The 18109-nt window shown below is 38.0% G+C and overlaps 1 protein-coding gene across 1 annotated transcript in view; it reads right to left on the bottom strand.

Moving 5' to 3' along the window:
* Positions 1 to 18109, bottom strand: part of LOC112429839 (uncharacterized) — a 173038-nt gene that overhangs the window by 86545 nt on the left and 68384 nt on the right. The window lies entirely within an intron of this gene.

Genomic DNA, 18109 nt, shown 5'->3' on the forward strand with positions numbered 1-18109 from the left:
TGCAACATAGTGTGTGTGTGTGTGTGTGTGTGTGTGTGTGTGTGTGTGTGTGTGTGTGTGTGTGTGTGTGTGTGTGTGTGTGTGTGTGTGAGACACACTAAGGCCTTACCTCTGTTGTGGAAAACTCCACATAAGCATGGTAGAGCTAAAGGATTAGTATGTCTTTAGCTACAGACGATCACTGCAGAGGCACACAAAACATTCTCTGTATAATCAAAAGTGCAGGACGTGTGTTGTATAATTGTTACAAAAAGGAGCTTTAAGTTTGGAAAACACACACACACACACACACACACACAGCTGTTACAGGCAGCTCAGGCTTGTTTGGTGAGATAAATTAGCTCTCAGCAGCAACATGTTACATTTCAAAGTGCAAAATAAACAAAATCAGGTTTTAGCTTTACATCACTCGTATGGAACACATGTGCGATTTTTATAACTTCCTAACCTAAAAAAGGGAAAAAATCAGATAAATGATGAGATAAAGGCAGGTAGTGTGTTTTACTCTTTGGCCTCTTCCAAATTTAAACACCGGTGGTGACGCAACACTAATTCCTAATTGGAAGACGGTGCTCCCTTTTGGTGTGAAACATAAATCTGAAAATTAAGGCCATGATTTAATAAAATTACATTTGAAAGACTTACACAAAATTGAATCACATAACCACATAAATCACAATATAATTAACAATATAAAAGACCATAAAAGAAGCAATATAAAACAATATAAAACAATATAAAAATAATGATAGGACAATAAGAGAATTAAAACAATAACTAAGACTATTAAATCAGAACAAAAGGATCATAGTGTGTTAAAAGCCAGGGGATAAAAATATGTCTTTAGTAGCGTTTGTGCAGACCTAATATGTAGGGGAAGACTACCTGCCACAGAGAAGGCTCTAATGCCACAAGATTTGAGATTAGACTAATAAACTACTAAAATAGAGCCTTGAGGTACACCATAATTAGGAGGGGCTATTTTGAAGCTATGGGGCCCATATTAACTTAAAAAGACCTTCCTGTCAAGTAGGACCAAAACCACTGGAGGGCAGATCCTTTTAGGCCAGCATGTACGTTTACGTTATTGTATTTTGCACAACTCTGTTGCTTGTGAAGCTCGCACACAAGAATTTCACTCACATGTACTGTACCAGTGTACCTGCACATGTGATGTGACAATAAAAGTGATTTTATTTGATTGAAATTTCAGCCCTGATAACGGGATGTCGTGGTCGACCGTGTCAAAGGCTGCTGACAGGTCCAACAATAAAAGGGCAGCAGGGCTGCCAGAGTTCAGAGAATATCATTAAAAATCCTTAAAATTGCCATCTCTGCCTATGTCGTAATTTAAAACCAGGGAGCTTTGAGATTGGCCAATAACTGGACAGAACAGTTGGTTGTGTTTTTTAAGAAGAGGCTGAACTATAGCTTGTTTACAGCATGATTCGACGCAGCCTGTAGCAAAGGATGTATTAATTAATCTCAGGATAAAAGGCCCAACAGTATTAGAAGTGTTTTTAAGCAACCTTGGGGGAGACAATCAGAGGGGCAGTGTGATGATCTTAGTTGATGAACTACCGCAGTCAAATCGTTAAGGGAGACAGGATCAAGCTGCTCTAAGGCAGCTGAGCACATAGGAGAAAGACTGTCGACGAGACAAGAGCCCTAATAAATAGAACCTTGTCGTTAAAAAATGCTTGCTAAAAAAATGACTCTGGCATTATCACGTGGACTAAGAAAATGATTAAAGACCTTAATGTACCTGAGGCCTGTGACTGTTTACTGAAACTAAGTTTGAGACAAGCTGTGTCTTTGCAGGTTTTACAGCTTGTTGGTAAGCAGAAAGACGAGTCCTTAAAATCTGTAGAGAAATGTGTCTGTCCTTTTTCCATCTCTTTTCGGCGCATTTATAGTCACGTCTAAGGGAGCACGTGTGTTCATTCAACCATGGCACTGATAATGGCTTAGCACACACAGTCCTGAACGGAGAAATAGACTTGAAAATATCAGTGCAGGAAGAATGAAGAATGAAGAATGTACGAAAGGTCCTCAACACTTTTACAACTGGAGTTCATTATTCCAGAATCCAGAAAGGCAGCATAAAAAGTTGGTGCTGTTAGAGCATTAAGTGCTTGTTTTTTGAGTGCTGGGGTGTACGGCTTATCTACTGAGAAGCGCAACATTAAAGTGAACAATTATCAGAAATGCACAACTTTGATATTTCCGCAAAGCACCAAGTCCAGTGTGGGTCACATTAACAGAGTCAATGATATTTAAAAAGTCCTTGACCAAAAGTTTAGAGTCAAAGCAGACATGGATGTTAAAATCACCAAGGATTAAAAAAAAAAAAAAAAACGTCAAATTTAAGAACAATTCCACCCATAAAATCTGAAAACTGATAAAATCCTAACTCAAACAGCTGGAGTTCAAAACTAGAAAATGAATAGTGCTGTAATGTTTGATGGCAATGAAATCGAGTGTTGAACACAGTGGCTAAGCCTCCCCCCTTCCAGAGGAGCGAGGGAGGCTGAAGAATGAGCAATCAGGAGGAACCAGTTCTGAAAAAGCTACAGAGACTCACAGGGTTGAAGCCATGTTTCTGTCAGAAACAGGAAGTCCAGTTGTTGTGACTTTAGGAAGTCGTTTAATACAAACGTCTTGTTTGTGGGAGCTACAGGGACAAAAGGCAGGATCCATCTAAAGATGCACTCTGCTGGTCCTGTAGTTCAACAGGAAGCATGGAGAAGAGCCCTGACTCGGATAAGTGTACCAGCCCACTTTCCTTGTTTCCTCGAGTGATTCTTCCAGGAAGTGGTGTAGGAGTGTTGGCACAGATAGGCCAGAATAGGGGGCTCAAAAAGTGGTGGAGGAGGTCCATAATCATCTCCTGTCATTGTTTGACTAAAAACCAGATCATACGATGCTTTAACTTATAAAAGGTAGCTGGCGATTGTACACATGTAAACCAAGGGCATTTTGGGATAATGTAGAAAAAGATAAAGCTAGCGAAAGCCAACGCAAAGCTGGCAGAGTTGATGGATGCAATGTCGGCAGAAATGTTGCCGTGCATACTGCTGGCGCCATCTTTTATGTAAGTAAGCAAGCATGCCATGAAATGCTGGAAGGGTACAAATACCTGGGTGTTCACTAGTGATGGGATTTTCGGTTCTTTTTAGAGAACCGGTCTTTTGGCTCCGAACCGGCTCTTCAGGTTGTTTTGTTGCGTTAATTAATGTATTATTAACAATAATATAAAATTATGCACAAAAGGAATTACTAATGTAAAAAAAAGTGGTTTTATTTATATATGTTTATATATAAATATATACGGTGGCCCCCAGAGTCAAAACACATACAAACTCCAAAACACATTTCTAGCGTTAACTGAACTTCAAAACAGAGCTACCCTAGATCACTTAAATTACACAATTGAAAGCATATGTGTATTGTTTGTGTATTTATACACAAGCACTCATATATATTCAAATAATTTAAAAAAAATGTTCATTTACCTGTTACACCAAATCCAGTCATTGGTACTTGCTGGCTTGTGTAGCCTCTAGATAAAGAAAAGCTCAACACTGTGCCTAGCATCCTGGAGCACTTCTGTTGTGTTTTGTACGTGGTTCTGAGTTTTTATGTGTTTTGAAGTTTGTACGTGCTGCTTTGTCTCTAGGGTCCACCGTAAATACACTTTTATTTATTCACTCCACATAAAATGTAATAAATAAATCATAAAATACAAAAACCAACTAGTCACATTTCAACTTTTAACTATTTACATTTTCAGCTTTTTCCTTTTAAACAAATTTAACAACACAAAACACTGCAAATCACAAAACAATTAAATATAAATTAAAATATGAAAACAAAAAGAACAAAGACATTCTCTGTCATATGGACCTGCATGTATAAACTTTCTGAATCTTTTATCATCCGCAACTGAAAATAGTTGTGGATGATTACTATACCTTTCTAATGTGACGTTGTTGTCCCTGGCTCTTTCTCTCTCTCTCCCTCCTGCTCTGTTCCTGTGCTACTGAGAGTGTAACTACCGCCCCTCCCCCCTCATCCCAGCGTAAAGCACAAGGCTCGCGTGCGGAGTGAAGCGGGAAAAAAAGGGAGAGAGAGGGTGAGAGAAAGAAAAAAAAAACAAAAACAAAAAAAACCACGGCTCGCGATAAGGAGCCGGCTCGCGTCGTTCACGTCAAAGAACCGGCTCTAAGAGCCATTTCGTTCGCGACCGACACATCACTAGTGTTCACCTCAATAACAAACTGGATAATAATACAATCTTACCAGCAGCTGTCAGACTCTATAACACAGTTTAACATGGTTATCCTACTCATCACCTGTTTAACTGATATATCACATGTTTTTAATTGCATGTACTCACTTACAGCTTATTTGTTCAAATTCAAATTCAAATTCAAATTTTATTTGTCACACACACACAACCATACACAGCATGACATGGGGGTGAAATGCTTGTAGCTGTACAATGCCCGACCATTAAATGACAGAAGAAAAGTTTTACAATATTTACAATTTACTACAAAAATTTACAAATTAACTTAGGAATTTACAGTAAAGAATGTGCAAATAGCAGAAGAGATTATAAAGATAAGGATTATAAATTATAGGAATTATAGGATTATAGGAAATGTGTGGTGGTGCGTGTGGTGACGTGTGTGAGAGTCCAGTCTTATAGTGACGTGTTTGGGAGAGTCCAGTCCTACACCTGGTTCAGGGCCCGAATAGCCTGGGGGAAGAAGCTCCTCCTCATTCTCTCTGTTTTGGCCTTAAGGGAGCGGAAGCGCTTCCCAGACCTCAACAGTGAGAAGAGTCCATTGTTGGGATGGGAGAGGTCCATCATAATCTTCCTAGCTTTGGACTTGCACCGCTTGGTGTAGATGGACAGCAGGTCAGGGAGCTCTGATTGAATGATGCGTTCTGCCGAGCGCACCACCCTTTGCAGATCTCGTCTGTCCTGCTTGGTGCTGTTCCCAAACCAGGTGCAGATGTTTGACGTCAGGACGCTCTCGATGGTGCAGGAGTAGAAGTTCTTGAGCACCTTCAGTGGCAGATGGAAGTCTCTAAGTCTTCTGAGGAAGAAGAGACGCTGACGGGCTTTCTTAACCAGGGTGTTGATGTGTTCAATGTATATTTCACCAGAAACATTCACACATTCACACTTGTGTACAAATCTCTGTACAATTTCTGTACATATGAATTTCATTTGCTTATAGGATCACTTTGTATCTTCCTTCTATAGTTTATATTCCTCTCGCTATAAGAGCTGTGTGACACCCAATTTTCTAACTTGTGGGCTAATAGAGGTTTATACTATTCTGTTCTTTTCTATTCTATTTATTTGCCTTATACTGGGATATTTATAATTGAGTTATTGCACATGTTAAAGCTATTTCTTATATTTTGTAACTTTGTAATATATTGTATTATTTAATTTAGTCAGTTACTGTTCTCACTGTCGTGGAGCAACTGTGACCACATAATTTCCTCAAGGATTACAAAAAATTTCCCTCATTTTCAGTACCTTCCTTGTACCTGACCATTTTCACAGGACTACCTACAACTTTTTACTTTACTGACAGGTTACAAACCTGATTATACTTTACAGTTATGTCTTATATGTTGTTAATATGGGAAGATGGACTGGCTTGTTTTGGAGTTTCAATAAGAAGAAAATCATATCAGCAAGATGAAAATATAGCGTATTTAATTTAATTTACACAATTATGAACATCTACATGGAAAGAACCCACTCAACCCTGACAAGGATAATTCTAAGAGAATGGATGGGTGGATGGATGAACAGCTACAACATGTACATACAGAGACTTTTAAAGGCAGCTGCTTTTCAGCATGAGAAACAAGCTTCTCAGTTTCTCTTGATGCACACATACATTGTTTTCTCTTTAGTATGTGATCACCATGATGACTCCACTTTTACCTGTTTTCACACCGTGACAAGTATACTTAGATACCACAGTGTGAATTGCACTTCGGCCTTTGTATGCAAGGCACATTGTCTGTGCTAGAATAGCAGTAATAATTATCACTGTTACATGTGTCTTAATTCCTCGTTAACTATCTGCTGTGAGCTGATAACATAAAACAAGACATCTGCTGAACAGAAGATCTCAGACTGAAACCACAGGCTGCATTTCCTCTTTTGTAGGTGACCTGAACTATCAATAGATGTGGTAGAGCAGGTGGTAACCACCACCAGTCTTCTACACAAATTTAGACATTAAAGCCTGTTCTGAAGAAGAAAAACATATATAACAACATATTGTCATGTTTGTACTTTGATCTTTTATTACTTACTGCTTCTTCTTAAATTAAACACAATCATTGCAGGTCTGAATTTATTGGATTTTAGTGTTTTAAATGTTTTTAATTCATCAAGAAAAAAGCATACAGTATTCTCGATTTCTCTCTGGATTAATACATTTTTTATTTTTTTATTTTGCAGGGGCCTCATTTGTGCAGTGGTGTGATTCCAGATTCTACAGTCTTGACACCAATATGTAGCAGCCAGCCCCTCCTTTGAGAGTGGGTGCTGGGTGGATCTCAGCAACAGCAAACAAGGCATCATCTCCACAGTCAGCCTGGCGTTTTGCAGGCTGAACAAAGTGTCTTCTCTATTACAGTTGGTCCCTGCATCTTGAAGGACTCTTAGGTGTCAGTCTTGTATCTTGCAGACAGATAGCCCCTCTGTTCTCAGGGGTTGGCCTTCGCAACTGGCAGGGCCCTGATCTAGTGTGTATGTAATGTCCTTAAGTATTGGACTGCACCATCTGTTCACGGGGAGAGTTACCCCATGCACATATACCAGAGTGGAGACATAGGCTTGATGTGATAAAGAACGTAAAAATACTTTGTGACCTTGGTTTTCGGGCGCCGGATTAGCTCACTGGGATGGCAACCATTTACTGCATTGCGTAGAGCGGCTGGCCTGGGTTGAGTCCAACCCATGGTCTTTTGCCACATGTCTTCGCCTTTTTCTCTCCCCTGTCATTCTTCACTGCTCTGTACAATAAAGCTAAAAAAGGCCCACAAAAACCTTGGTTTTCTGAGTGAGAGATTATCTCTCCAGCTCCGAGGGCTTTTGGAGACATGTTCCTATCAAACTAAGCCGTGAGGTGTGACCTTGTAAACCAGAGTGTATTAAAGAATTTCAAAACCCTGCCTCATGTACGGGTGATTCCGTCCACATAGAATATGTAACATTCCATGTGTGGAGAGAGATTCTCTCCATTGGAGAAATAAGGTTATAAAGTAACCGTAGGAAAAAAGTCATCAGGCTGAAGAGAAATTTCAGCTCATCTTTGTTAAGACTGTTCATCGTTTGGCTGAATTTAGAGACAGTCTTTACAAGCAAAACCTAACTGAGCTTCAAGCTTCAGTTCCTCTTTGTCCTCAGTCACAGAACTGACACCAGTCTGCTTTGGATTACTTGTTCATTGTTTGCAGCCTTATTATAGTTTGTAGATTTTGTGAACTTGTTGTAGAAGCCCTGAAACAGAGGCCAGGTATAGTAACCTATTAGTAAACAATTCTAATGGTGTTATAACACATATTCCTTAAACCTGTTGCCATAGTAATTTTATAAACTGAATCCATACTGAGGGAATATAAAAAGCCTTTCAATCAATCATTGCCGTAACCACAGCATTCACGCCAGAACTAAATATTAGAAATATTCACACAGTATTTTCCACCAATCATGTGTCTTTACTGAGAAGTGAGACTTCCTGTGAAACTATAACCAAGGTCCTCATTACACACAGTTAACATGAACTTCATTCAACTTCATATAAAATAATAATGCAAACTTGATACAACCAAGCAATAGTTTTACATTGTGTTAACAGTCCTGTGTAAATGGGTGGATGATTGTGTATAGTGTAAAGCGCTTTGGGGTCCTTAGGACCAAGTAAAGCGCTATACAAATTGTCAGAGATTTACAGTTAACAAACAGTCAGGTGAATAATCAACACTGAGACACTTGAGATAATTAACGTGCTGCACGGGTGAACTACTCAGAGAGCAATCACCACGAACTGCAGTATTCGTTTATTTTTATAGGTTACATCGTCAATATGCAAATATAATCACATTTCCTGTTACGCAGGTCCTAATGCTGTCTGTGTGTAAGCTGTGTGTGTGTGTGTGTGTGTGTGTGTGTGTCACAAAGTATGTGTGTTGCAAGTCAATTTCTAAGAATAATATAATGCAAGTCAACTTCTGCGGATATGTATTTCTGTGCTGGTCTCTTGCGGTAAATGTCAGTGTCACAGGGTCAGCTTCCTGTTTCTACAGAAAACTGTGTCTGGTGAAATATGTATAACGTAACATTTGAAGCATAATCAAATTAAAACAATAAAACTCCCTAACACAAATACAGACCATTTACCATAAAGTTCTAATGGAATAATAATGATGTCTTATTTAAATCTACATTGATTTTATTTATTGGTACAAGAAAAAAAAAAGCCAGATTTTCAACTGATTTATGACACCAGTAAATATATTCCTGATACATTAATGGTCTCAGTCACTGTAGTTTCAAGTGTCACTGAATGCAGCATCGTGTTTAAGGACAATAAAGTGCTGAAGTTAGTCCCCACAATAAATCCCGTCAGGGTGGGGACACCTCCTCACTGAAATGTTCCATGTGAGCATGCAGTGAAGCTCAGTTTGCCACTGAGGTCCAAAATTGGCTTCAAAAACTAAGATAGCAAAGACCAAAATTCTCATTTTTGGCAGACAATGTCAGTTGTCTGTAAAACAGCGCTATGTCTGCCATGCGGACAGAAATTAAAGTGAACATTTATATGTGCTCTTTTTATGGATTCCTTGTTAACTCTCTGCTATGTGTTGATAAAATGAAACAAGACATTTATAACAAGGGAAACTTCAGGCGGAAACCACAGGCTGCATTTCCTCTTTTCTTAGTGGCTCAGTCTATCATTAGATTAAAAAAAAATATCTGTGAGAGACAGAAAGTAAAGTAAGCAGGCATGCTACAAACTTTACCCGAGTCATTTCGACAGCCGTTTGCACATGATTCTCCTTATGGGGACCTGATATATTTAATATGCTGCTGAGAGTATAGCCCAGAAGAAGCGTATAGTATAGCTTTTATTTTGGAAAGAGCCATTTCTCTGTAATAAACTCTCTTTTCCAAAGATGAGTGATTCCTCAATCAGATAGAATTTTTATTATTTTGTTGTTTCAGCAACATTAAATTTAAAAACTGCACTTTTGAGTTAAAATATATATTTATAATTGTAATAAATGACAAATTAAAAAGGCATGAACATTTTTTGTATCGAAAAAATCGAACTATGACACCAAAGTATCGAACCGAACCGTGAATTTTGTGTATCGTTGCACCCCTAATAAAAAAAAAAAAAAAAAAAAAAAAAAAATATATATATATATATATATATATATATATATATATATATATATAGGGGGAGAGAGTTACTGCAACATAAACATAAATAAGTACAAAAGTAGATTGGATTATCAGTCTTCCATCAGAGCCAAGTCAACTAAATGATTTTACAGTTACAGAAATATCATTAAACACAGTTATAGTTTGATTATTTATTTTATGTTCTTTTCCATGCTGAAGTTGTGAGTCTGCTTTGTGAACTTTTAAATTATTTTCCATTCAAATTTCACAAACTCATCCATCTAAAATAATATGAAAGTCCTGTTTTTTTGGTTTGGCTAAACTAGCAAAAGATTGAATCTAACTAAAGAAAATAAGTTCAAATTATTCCAACAAAACTCCAAAGTTGTTTTACTGTAAAAACAATATGATTTATTTCATTCTGAAAGTATTTGTGACGTATTTGTAGACTTGTACCTGAGCCTGTCTCATGATTCACATAATTGTAGTCAGAGCTCCCGTCTCTGTCATCATTTCCCCTGTTCAGATGACAGTGTTAGTGTATTTAATTTTTAAAAAGCTGTATTTAATCTCTATTTCGAGATTAGGAGTGACAATAATATATTTATAAAGTTTGATATCCTTACATTGTCTGAAATCAGTCTTCTTATCAATACCTTTAAACTCAAGAGTAGATGTGACATTTCTGTGTTCATCTGTTGGTCCACCTTAAATAATAACATGAGGTCTGATCAGTCAGTTTATAATCATTATATCCAGGGGCGATTTTTTGATTATTTTTAATTTAAAGAGTTGTTTTAAATGTGAGAGTTCATATACAGAATACTTAAAAATAAAATTCTGTTTCAGACTGATGCTCAGAGGATGGACATCATAGTTCTCCCTCTCTGGACACCTGATCATTTCCAGTTGTGTGTAAGTCTTGTTTTTTGACACATACAAACTGTTAGAATTTCGCTATGTGTCTGAGATGTATTCAAGCTTTTATGACGCAGTTTCAAAAGTCTTTGATTGTGATCGCTTGCAATGACATTGTTTTCAGGTTTGAAGTCATGGCTAACTGTCTTTTAGGTACTGAAGCCACCTAAAAGAGAAATCCTCTTTCTTGATTATACACAAAGGCAGGATTTGGTGGCCAACACTTTTGAGGTCACATTTTTTAAGCATTTTTGGTTTGTTCTGGTAGTTTTCAGGAACCTGTTCAGTGTTCCAGGTTAAGTGCATCCCAGATCATGTTCTGCTGATCTTTAGTGTTCACACATACAGTACACTCACATGCTTTTTTTATAAACTATATCAGCATGATGCTTCAACATTTTATTCTATTTCTCATCTTCACATTCTGATCAAGTCAGTGATGCTGTCTTTAGATGAGTTTCAGACATAAATAGGGTCTTCCAATGTTCTAGTTTAACATAAAACACCATTAAATATTAGTTTGTAAAATATGCCAACCTGAAATTAAAGCTGAAAATGCTTTATTTTGACCAACTGTGAGCATGTGACTGCACTTTTTCATTTTGTTATGCTGTTTTGTTGAGGTCGTGTTCCTAAGGCCTGTAGTTACAGTTGGTGCTATTAGCAATAAACATTTCACACCCATCATGATGATGTCTGTTAACTTGTGAATGTAACTGTCTTGAAAAAAAAAAAAAGGAATCTTGCAGTGAAGATCATTCCCGGGCAGTGGTCAGAAAAAAAGAGCTTTGACTTGAAGGTATGTGCTAGTTTAAGTGTATGGTGAATAATATGAATTACACTAGTCCTCTTTTAAGGGATTTTATTAACGAGCCTTTATTTTCAATGTAATACAGGGTTTTCCAAGCCAAGACTATGGAGTTGACTGTGGGATCTTCATGCTGATGGTAATTTTTCTCTTCTCTTCTTGAGATTGATACAGAAGCTAATTTAAGCTTCTAAAAAAATGACATTTTTATTTTTTCTTCCAAATAGTCTGCTCTGTATGTGGCAATGGATGCATCATTTGACTATACTATAGTAAGTATTCTATTTACTTTCACAGCAATGGAGTCTTGAATCTTTTGAAAGTTGTTAAATATGTTTCATATTAATATTTTACAGTCGTGTATCGTTTGTAGCAGTGTATACACCTGAGACTGTCACCTGTCTGTCTGTCCTGCACTCTCTCTCTGTTTCTTTCTCTCTGATTGTGGAATAAAAGTATGAACATGTATTTATAAGGTACTTATATCATTCTAGTGTTTTCAGTGTGGGAAACAGTACTCAGGGCCCTTAGGTTACACACTGTGAAAGGCAGTAACAAGTTTAATATTCAGAAACCTAAAGTATGTATCAGCAGCAGAATGGACCTAAAAATAAATGTCTATGTTTTTTCAGTTCTATGAAGCTTTGAGCATTTTGTATTAGTAAACGGCACTGGGCCCTCTGACCACCACCATTAGGCAACAGGTGAAGTGTCTTGCCCAAGGACACAATGACAGAGTCTGTCGGAGCCAGGGCTCAAACCGCAACCTTCTAATTACAAGACGAACTGCCAACTCTTGAGCCACAATCGGCACACACATAGAACAAGAACTGTGGATTCAAGAGCAGATAGCAAGTTTATATATTTGCAGTGGGCAGCTGACAGTAGTTTTTAGCTGCCACAGCTGAATTTTAAAGGGAATGAAGCACAGACAGGCTTTTAGAAATAATTTGCAACTTGACAGTTAAAGTTACTACGAACACAAATACCCACATACATACAAGCCTGAACCGCTGACCTCAGTATTTCCTCTTTCAGACAAAAAGAAACAGACACACACTCCCCAGTGTAGTTGTAGTTGCTCATCTTAATTGTAAGACAAGGGCATGCTGACCACGATTGATGCAGAGCTTTAGTTCTCTGTGATGTTCTGTCTCCATCTTTCATATGAGATTTACCACATGTACAAGTTATCTTTTCCTTTAACTGCATCCTGTGATAGCAGCACACAGAGAGCTACTTCTGTGTTCTACTTCACAGTCCTCTGTGTCAGATACATGCAGACTGCTGTTGTGCTCTGAACTGTTAGTGACCGCTTTGGCTGCTTTGCAAATAATATGAATTACACTAGTCTTCTTTTAAGGGATTTTATTAACGAGCCTTTATTTTCAATGTAATACAGGGTTTTCCAAGCCAAGACTATGGAGTTGACTGTGGGATCTTCATGCTGATGGTAATTTTTCTCTTCTCTTCTTGAGATTGATACAGAAGCTAATTTAAGCTTCTAAAAAAATGACATTTTTATTTTTTCTTCCAAATAGTCTGCTCTGTATGTGGCACTGGATGCACCATTTGACCAAGGCTGGACTGGGACAAAAAATCGGCCCGGGCATTTTGACTAGAGACCGGCCCACCAGGATAAAGATTGAAAATGTGACGTCATTCAGGGGTAAAACCGCAAAGGATTCTGGGAACTTGTGGCAAGAGGTACTAGCGCACGCAGGCTTTCAACTGAACTCAGTTACACAGCGATAAAAATAAACCCAAAAAATGGCAAGAAGCTGTTGTATTTTTAACTTCAATAGCCGGTCGCATGACAGCCACGGGAAGCCGACGGGTAAAGAGATCGTTGTTTTTTTTATCGGATTACGTCGTTGAAGAGAAATTTTTTAAGCCATGTTTCTGAAGTAAGAGCCGACGGATGGTCTGGATATACCAAATATAACGTCTCAGAACACTCCAGCTCACATGTTAGTCTGCTCCAAGCATTCCCACAAAGGTCAGAGTTTTGTAGTAGTTAATGCGTCATTTTTCTTAACATAATTGGTGATATAGGTTACAAGCAAGTCTGGCGCTGAACAGAAATTGTCGCGCTATGCTCCTTTATTTATTGTGCATAAATAGTGAATTGTCCTGACACAATATTGCGTTTCACTTCTGTTATTATGGTACATTGACAAAAACATACTTTTATTCACAGAATAAAACAGTTGTTTTGTATCACTAATTGCCCAGTGCGATTACAACATACAATATTATTGTCACTGCTACATTTCTGTAATGAACCAGAAATTATTTCCACTACTAATTAATTACCGTTGAGCTCAAAGGTCCTATTAATAAACGGTTAACGAATGTGTATTTATGACGACAATTTGTGAGACTGGTAAACTTACCTCTGTTCGTACGATGGTCTTTCGTTCTACACGGTGCATTTCAAGGTCCTGCACCCATCCGTCGGTAAACTGTACCTGGGCTTGTTGCAGTGACCTGAAGTTACTAAACTTCATGAGTGTATGCACTCACTCCAAGAAGCGTATAATTATAAATATGAGCGTGGTGAAAGTTGGGCAGCACGCTAACGTCTTTGGTCCACTCTGTGTGCTCGTAAGGGTCTGACCCTTTCACTCCTTTGATTTTTTCCTCTATCTTTTCTTTGTCTTTTCGTCGAGTCTGTCTTTGTACGGACCGGCATTGTTCTCCTTTTGTTTTGTACATTCCTTTTTTGTGCGGCAAAGAAAAAACAAGAAGATATTGGAACCGGAGAATGAACGTTTTGGTGCTGCAAATGCTTGCATTTGATGCGGTACTTGGATTGTTTTGCCACGAGTTCCCGGCATGCAATGCGCGAAAATCACGTGATTGCTAAACAAGGGGGAGGGTGCATCCGGCCTCCTCGGCTGTAATTGGTCCAGCCCAGAGTCGATCATGACCAATTGGCCAATCCAACACCTTTCATTATATATACCCTTCCTAAAAAAATAAATAAATAAAAATAATCCATCGGCCCATAAAAACAAAAAATCGCCAGCGGCCCACTGGGCAAATGCCCGGTATGCCCGATGGCCAGTCCAGCTATGCATTTGACTATACTATAGTAAGTATTCTATTTACTTTCACAGCAATGGAGTCTTGAATCTTTTGAAAGTTGTTAAATATGTTTCATATTAATATTTTACAGTCAGACATGCCCTACTTGCGTAAATGGTGGTTCTTGCTGTTGATGGAGAACTTTGATCTCAGGAGGTACTTATATTTTGACTTCTGTTCTATGTTGTGTCAAAGTTTACACACCTTAACAATATCAACATTTTCTGTTAAGCTCTGGCACGCTATTTGCACACTGGAGAGAGGAAGCCAAAGCTGTGCTTGAAGGACAACACGTGCCCATTTTCAGACTGAAAAAGCGCAAGTTCCAGGAAGTCAGTCAGGTCAGTATTCACTTTAAACAGTAGTGTAATTACATGGTTAGTGACATTTGAATAACTGTTAAAAACTGTTCTGCAACAGAGAAATAAATATGTTTTTATCCCCATTTGCCTGACACAGGAGCCTGCAGTTGCTGAAGATCTGCATCCTGCTGTGCGTTGTCCAAAATAAGGCACTTTTCTTGTTTTTGCATAGTACAAAATTCCAATTATACTTATTTCAAAATGTTTTTCAGTTGATTCTATGTCCATACTTATAATAAAGGATTACAGTGTAACAGCATTAAATGTAACAGCATTTTTTTTTAAACTTGTAATTTCAAAATAAAAAGCTTATTGTTGATATTAACAGTAAAGAATTGTAATCAATAATATTTTTATACATTTTAAACATTAACACTCTGGGCTCTATCCTGGCCATTTGTGGCCACTTCACTTATTCTCTTTTTTTTGACTACTACACTGCAGTGGACCAAAAGAATGACACGGGTTTGATCTTAAGGATCTAATAGTTGCGTGTGTTGTGCATGACATTGCCACACAAATATGCATTTGCAAGATAGAGTAGAATAAATTATGACGCATCAAATATTACATAGGCTGCAGTGAATTTCTGTTGATACAGACTATTGAGCTTTGAGTTTCCCAAAATATATATTATTAAAAAATTCAAAGCTGCAGCACATACAGCAACAAACACTGTTACTAAATGTGTCCTGGAGTTTATGCAGGTGCAGAAAGTGTTGCTGCTGTAAGTAAGCCTAACAGCTTCCAGATCACTTATTTTTCTGGAAAGATGGTAGGAAGGGCATCACTGCTCATTTCTACAGTCTCCCAGATCTTGGAATACAATCCCTTTGTACCATGAAACCACTTCGCAGTACTAGGAGTCCACTAAAACCTATAAAGAGAGTGATCCTGGAAGAAATGGGGCACACACTAGTGACCTCAACAATCGCAAGACAGCCTTTTCCCCGATGCTCAGATGGGGGGGAAAAGGAAGTTTCATGAAAACATTAGGACTTTATCACCGTTTTATCTGAAAAGTTAATGGTAATATATAACCTAACTGGATATAAAGAGTAAAAAAATTTAGATACAATTTTGATTTTGATGAAAAGGACTGGTGCTATTTTAAAGAGTCACTTCAGTAAAAGTAGATAAATGTTTTAAGAAATATACATTTTATAGCATTTTGTGAACATACACAAAAAGTGGCCATTTTTGGCAACAAACAAGCTGAGAGAGAGTTTTATATTTTTTGCTCTCCTTGAACAAAAATAACAGTGCATAATAATCAATGTTGATGTTAATCAATTAGATGTCCCAGACTACTATTAATAATACAGCAGTCCCTCGTTTATCGCTGGTGTTACGTTCTAAAAATAACCCGCGGTAGGTGAAATCCATGAAGTAGCCAACTTTATTTTTTACAATTATTATAGATGTTAAGACTGTAAAACCCCCCACTAAATGCTTAATACACTTTTCTCAGAAAGGCATGAACATTTTCACACTTTTCTCTTTTGTTTAAACACTCTTAGAGTTCAAACCTTCGTAGAAACATAAGTCCAGTATTATGGAATGAAACCAAAAGGTGCATTTGAGGGTGCAAAACGTTTCGTCGGCATTGTTGTGTTTGTTTGGGAGAAAACTTACAAGCATACAATACAGCACTTCAGAGTTACACTGCTGGCGATCGAAGATTTATGTAAATTCGACAAGCTAAACGCATTCTGTACTGTACAGCAGGAGTCCCCAACCTTTTTTGCACCACGGACCACTTTAATGTCAGACAATATTTTCAGGGAACGACCTTTAAGGTGTCGCGGATAAATACAACAAAAGAATAAAAAAAGACACTGTGGTATTTTGTAAATATAATAATAAACGTGACTTGAGCTGTGCGCCAACAACAATGACAGTGACACCCTCCTCTCTGCTTCTTAATGCTCTCTGGTCGCTATGGTAACGCGTAAATAGTTCTTTCAAAATAAGACACACAACTACAACCATACATTTCACACCGGAGCCTCAACTCTCGCAGAACGGTACCAAAGGACTCACGGACCGGTACCAGTCTGTGGGCCTATTAGGGACCGCTCATGTACAGGAGACACTGGACTAGATTGATTGACAATGGTCTACAGCAATCAGAACGCACAACACGATGTGCTGTAAAAAAAAAAATCTGCAAAACAGCGCCCTACTGTACACTTTTGGCCACAAACAATTTAGGGGATGGTGAATTTTTTTTTGAACAAACCCAGAGTGTTAGAAAAAAAAAACACTTAAAACCATTTTTATTTCTCAGCAGCATCAATAGTAACAAAAACGCAATTTAGTTTTCGCTGTCAAAGTCGATTTAACTGAAGTTACGTGTTTCCGGTTAATGTGGAGATCACGTGTTTCCGGCTACTGTGGAGGTCACGTGTTTCCGGTTAGTGTGTAGGTCCCGTGTATCCGGTTACTGTGGAGCTCCACAGTGGCTGCAGCCAGGTGCTCTTGGAGCGAGTGAATACTTTGGCTATAAATTAGGTAGTGAGTACACAGAAAGTAGGGTTGCCAACTCCCTGAAAAATAAATAAGGGACACCTTGTGGCCAGGGCTGGGCAACCCAGTTCACCCTTCCCAGTGTGATGAATTTTGTAGCTCTTTTTTTTGGGTGTGAAATTATTTTTTAACCATTTGACTTGAATTTGATTTAAGCAGATGCATATTCTTTGTGATATGACCATATGGGAAACAAATGATCATTTAGCCATTTATTTTTAGCTCAAAATGACAACATTAACACAGTAAAACAGGTCTCTTTCTTAAACAGAAGCCTGTCATGCTTAAATTTTGAGAATATAAGTAAATCTTTCTTTAAAAGAACTCTGTCCTGCTTAACTTAAAATTATATAAATTAATAGAAAACAATAGAACGAAAAATATTCTTGTAACTGGGCACATATAGTGCATTTAGTACAATTGGCTTCAGCTGAGGTAGTATTTCAGCTTTTCTAATGCTAATCAGCTGCTCCCGTTTGTAAACCCACTTGTTCCCATGATTACGCATCTTAACTGATCATCATTATTCATCTATGTATTACTTTTATGTATTAGTCATCTATTTGTTGTAATCATCTATCCTTGCAGTTGTTTATTACACAAAATATATTATATTATCACACTTCTGGCCACATAGCGTTGATATTCACTGCACATGCCCATATTAACCTTAACCAGAGGGTTTAAAAAAAACAAACCAGTGTTTACATACCATATCTGCTTCTGCCGTGGCCTGGTGGACAAAAAAATTGGTTAAGGGTTCCCCGAGCTTTCACGCCCCTCATGTTCTTCATGTGCCCACCACTAGAAGCATGCCTATGGAAAAAGTGCGCCGGCACACAGTGCAGTGCGCTTTAAAGGTGTTATCGTGCATTTTCCCAGCCAGGTGTTTTCCTTTTCCCATTCCTCCCTGTGCTTTTGCAGCCTTTTTTTTCTTTCTGTGGGGGG

The sequence above is a fragment of the Maylandia zebra genome, linkage group LG3, assembly GCF_041146795.1.
Source record: "Maylandia zebra isolate NMK-2024a linkage group LG3, Mzebra_GT3a, whole genome shotgun sequence".
Lineage (NCBI taxonomy): Eukaryota > Metazoa > Chordata > Actinopteri > Cichliformes > Cichlidae > Maylandia > Maylandia zebra.